Source organism: Lactuca virosa, chromosome 1, assembly GCF_052849685.1.
Source record: "Lactuca virosa cultivar CGN04683 chromosome 1, Lactuca_virosa_CGN04683_v6, whole genome shotgun sequence".
Lineage (NCBI taxonomy): Eukaryota > Viridiplantae > Streptophyta > Magnoliopsida > Asterales > Asteraceae > Lactuca > Lactuca virosa.
This window is the reverse complement of record NC_136426.1, coordinates 169,570,319-169,575,364: the sequence shown is the minus strand read 5'-3', so window position 1 is coordinate 169,575,364 and position 5,046 is coordinate 169,570,319.

Here is a 5,046-nt window from a genome sequence, read left to right as displayed (position 1 = left end):
AGATATCGTATAGACATGAGACATGGATTATAATCAATCTAATTGTCGAAGTTTTGTTTCCCAGTTTCTGATTTACGACGTCTGAAATCAGACTACCAATTGAACACATCAATTTAGTCATGGCTTGACCAAGCGCATAAGATGTCATCATCAAATCATCGAGGGGCCCACAAATATCGCTTTTCCCGTTAAGGAAAAAGGAATAGATAAACTTCGACTTATATGCTTTCACTATTCGCTTATCAAATCACGCACAATAATACATTTTATAACATCAAGTTACCAATGTGTTTACGTATTATCAATGAAAAAGTGACTTGTAAAGAACAACTCATATATCTCCATTTCAATAATATAAATATTATCATCTTAAAATTACTCGTGATATAATCCATGAATTAATTCTCTGAGCGTGGGTTTATCCAATACTCAAAATCCTCATTTCCAAGTACTCATGAACATTGCAACAAAACTATTGCTATGTTTAAATCCCTAGACAATCTACAATTCAATTCATGACAGTCTTAATTCGCTACTTACTTCCAAAAGTCGATCGACTGTGGACGTTTGAATAATCCAATTATTCGGGAAGTAAAACATGAGAAGTGAAACACAATGATAACCTAATTAACTATGGTCTTAAAACTATTGAATATAAATAAAACTCTTATTATTTAATCACCATATTAATTTGATTTTATTCATTGTATAATGTTTCGAGTAATCAACTAAACAGTTGAATTAAAACATCAATCATGTTATGTTATAAACATGCACACTATGTCTCTCTATGGTCCTTCCTTTGTGAACAGATCTATTCAACATTATTCCAATGATGTTCATTTCACAATTTGTTACTACTAAATGTGATAAAGTTCAACCTTACATGCAATGATCTTTTGTAATATCGAGGCTTCAAAGTCACTAAGACATAGCCAACAATATCACAAAATGTTCCATTGGAACTTTGTTACTTAAAACAATTCCATGGTAACGAAGTTTCAAATTCAAGGCACACTCCTTGAACACCTTCCTTGCATCAAAGTTCATAACTCACATGTAGATCAACTCCTATTATGGAACCCTTTCCATATTCCCATATGACCATCAATTTTGATCAAGAATCATCCTAATCTAAAACATGTCAATATGGTTATTCCAAACCAAATCATACTTCCAACTGTCCACAAGAAACCGATCCTTTGGTAAAACCTCAAAATGTTCTTGACAGTTGTTTCAACAACTTTAGTCACATCCTGTTTTAGTCATTTTCCCTCTCAATGCCCTAGGAATTTGGAAAAATGAGAACAAGTGAATATTATAGCATATGAGATCGATCCTATATCCAAAGCATATGGGCCTCAATTCATAATGCCTTACATAAAGACTTGATATCTGATCAGTCTCCTGCTATAATATTTCCATATATTGAATTTCCTATGTTGAATCATTTCAACATGATATTCATATATGTACAAGACTAAGTTTTTATTAAAGCTTCAATCTAAACATTTAGATTTGAAATGAAGTATGAGTGCCCTCTCCCCTAATTTTTTTTGTAGCGAAACAATTCCAAAACTTTGCAATTTGCAAATTTGAAATCTTTGTTTCCTATAATTAGTATTGCCAACTTGCAACATTTAGCATAACAACTACGCTCCCAATAACACAACAATAATGCTCCCACTAGCTTTTACATGTATCCAGGAATCAACTGAACTTCTTGAAATCAATACTCTTTGACTTTCTTACTAAAGTATAGATTTCTGGTATGTGATGCTTCGATAAGTCTTCATCTAGACTTCTCAAGCTTATACACCTTCATTAGATAGCATATGTGTGTTTATACCCTTTCAGAACTTATAGCTATAAGTCCTGAACATTCAAACAGTTCCTTGCCATTTCTCATAATTCGAACTATGAAAAGGAATGTTGTAATCATATTGTGAATTTGAGAATGCAATCATCACAATCACTAATCATGATGATAGTTATCAGATCTTTAAAATCTATTAGCGAAAGTGTCTCCTTATAATCATTTTCATGAATTAGAGCGAAACCTTTTGCCACCTTGATTTTATGGTGTATGTGTTTCTATCCATGTGAATCTATCACTTTCCACCTACAATCATAAGATAAGGTTTATGAAAAATTCAAATTTAACTTTCATGGATTGAACTTTACTTATTCATATTTTTCCTGCCATCTCGCAGCACAAGGGCCTACCCGTGCTTCCATGTTGTTTAAGTAGTTCACCCATATTGATCAATGTACATTCATTGACCAACGTGCTTTGCCTTTTGCAGTCAAATGAGAACCATAGACCTCATAAGCATTGCCAAATCAACTGGAAGATTCACAAAAACAAGAATGCGTCAACTTAACACGATAGGTTATCAACCTCAAGTCGTGTGCTAGTGATTACTAAAAGGTTTATTCTTGACTGGCTCTTGAAACTCTTCAAGCTCATTAAATCTCCCACTGACTTCTTGACATATAAAAATTTTCTTTTAAGGACCATTCCTCTACAAGAAAAACCAAATATTCAAAAGTTAGCGTGGATTCTCAACAAGACAAACACTTCACAAAATTGGTCTTAGTTTATCCTTTGTTTTAACCAAAACATCACAACTACCAATTCCAAATGTGCTAGAGTAAGAAAACATTATTACTCCACATTTCATGAGGTGTTATAAACCTAATTCTTATGAAACAAGCTTCAAGATACGATTGGAAGTAACTAGAGTATAACTCTAAAACTTGATTGGCAACAAAGTATGACACATCTCTCCATTGAACTATTTCAACAATATTTGATTCCTCTTCTTAGTCAAATAATTGCACTAAGATGTTCTTCGAGGATCAATTATGATATAGTTTCATAACCATTAAGATGATCATAAAACAAGATACTAAAGTAATCTCTTCTCCTTTTAGATTGGAGAAACTTTTATCTTTCCGCGTAATGGTTTATTCGTTCTGTCACTCTTAAAACTTATCAAATATCAGAATTATGCTTAATCTTATAAACACAACCATATTTACTGAAAGCATCAGTAAATCATGACAAATAAAGTTATCATCATTTGTGGTGGATCTGAATAGTCTACATCAATGTGTACTAGATCCTTTAGTCTTTCACTTGACTCACATAAACAAGTGATCAACGAATTAGTCATAATCTTCCAACAATCAAGATTCGCATACATTACACTATTCAAATTGCATGACTCCAAGTTTCTATCTAATTGAAACTTGGGTGATGAGAATTCCTTTTCACTTGGTCAATTATGACATTACTACAAATGATATAACAAGAATCAAATCCACAATTAATATTGCTATTAATAGAAATTTAACCAATACTCTCATAAATGTCATTGCAAGGAAATAGAAAGTAAACTTGATAATTCAATAATTCACTTCTATTCGATAATAAGCAGAAAAATTTATCCTTACAATGAAAAATATGAAAACAATGTATCTAGACATTTCTTACGCAATCTATTAATCTATCATAACTCCTAAGCAGTAGCTCAAAAATCTGACCATCGAACCATGCGATAGAAATCCATCTCTCACGATCAGATTCAGCTTAACTCTTCTTAAGCTTCCTTCTTTCTCTTAGATCCTACAAAACATCAAAATGTCATTATCACATCATGTATTAAGAATCTATGAATAGGAACTTATTAAAATAATGGAGTTTGATAATGGATATACCTGAAGTGGAGTCATAAGACTTGAAATTAGTATCTCTAAGATCTTTCACGTAGTCAGGACAGCTTCGCAACCAATGCCCCCCAATTGGCAATATAAAAATATAGACCTTTTTGGATTAGCACATGGAACTATCTCAAAACTTGCCTTTCTCTTTACCGTATGGTCAAATGATTTGACCTTGGTCGATACCTTTCCATTGGGAAGAGAAATCTGTTTTGGACTACCATTATTGCCATCGTCAATGTCCATGGAAATTTGGGAGATAGATCCTTCAAACACTTTTGCTTGACTTGTGCTTTAAGCATTTCTGCTTCAGCAACAATCAACATATGTGTTAGATCAATTAGGGCCACGCAGTGGTCTCTTATATAGTAGTCTTTAATGAACTGACTATATGATTCAGGAAGTGAAAGTAGAACAAAGCCAATGGCTAGCTCCCTTGGGAAAACGACACCTAACATCCCTAATCTATCAATGTATAATTTCATTTTCAGAGCATGTGCACATACAAATTTTTCGTCTTGATGTTTACATGCCAACAAGGCTTGACTAACTTCATACTTTTCAGCTTGAAGAAAGCATGACTTAGGGAGAGTCATTGGAGGAGGTGGAGGAAGAGTTTGAGAAGCATGATCTCGATTTCCACCATTGCTTGAAGAAGGGAATATTCTTTCACCTTGATCAACATGTGGAAGATCATCTTCAGAAGGAAGAGGAAAACCATTTCCCAAAGAATGAGGAAAAGCATTGTTGTCTAAACTTGACATCTGTAATAGGAGAAAAGAAAATTAAAGTTAGTTGATTTTAATCCTTAATTATTAACCCATAAATTTAAATTAAGGCTAAGATCCATATTTTCGATTCGAACTTTGAAGAGGGATGTCGTAATCAAATTCGAATCTATTTTAGGTAGGTAAGGCTTTTACCAATATCAATCTCTTGAAACTCCAAGATCTTTGAGATTCGTTAAACTATTCAATGACATGTTTAATCTCGATTATGTTCTCACCTTGTGACTGGGATGCTGAGGATCACAAACGAGATGTGAATAACCATACAAATTAGCTTGGTACTCTGGATGTCATTTATCATCTAATCAATGTGTCGGTTAACCACACACGCTCCATTAACAAATGATAATTTACAAGACACCCATTGCCACCTATTGTTAGTCCATATTAATGTGCTAGTTAACCATACACGCTCTACTAACGACTTATATAAAGTGCAATGTGCAATTTCATGGATTAGCATCAAATTCACATTTTTCCTAAAGTAACTAAGATTGAGAATTTTATAAAAAACATTTAGTTACTTTATTAA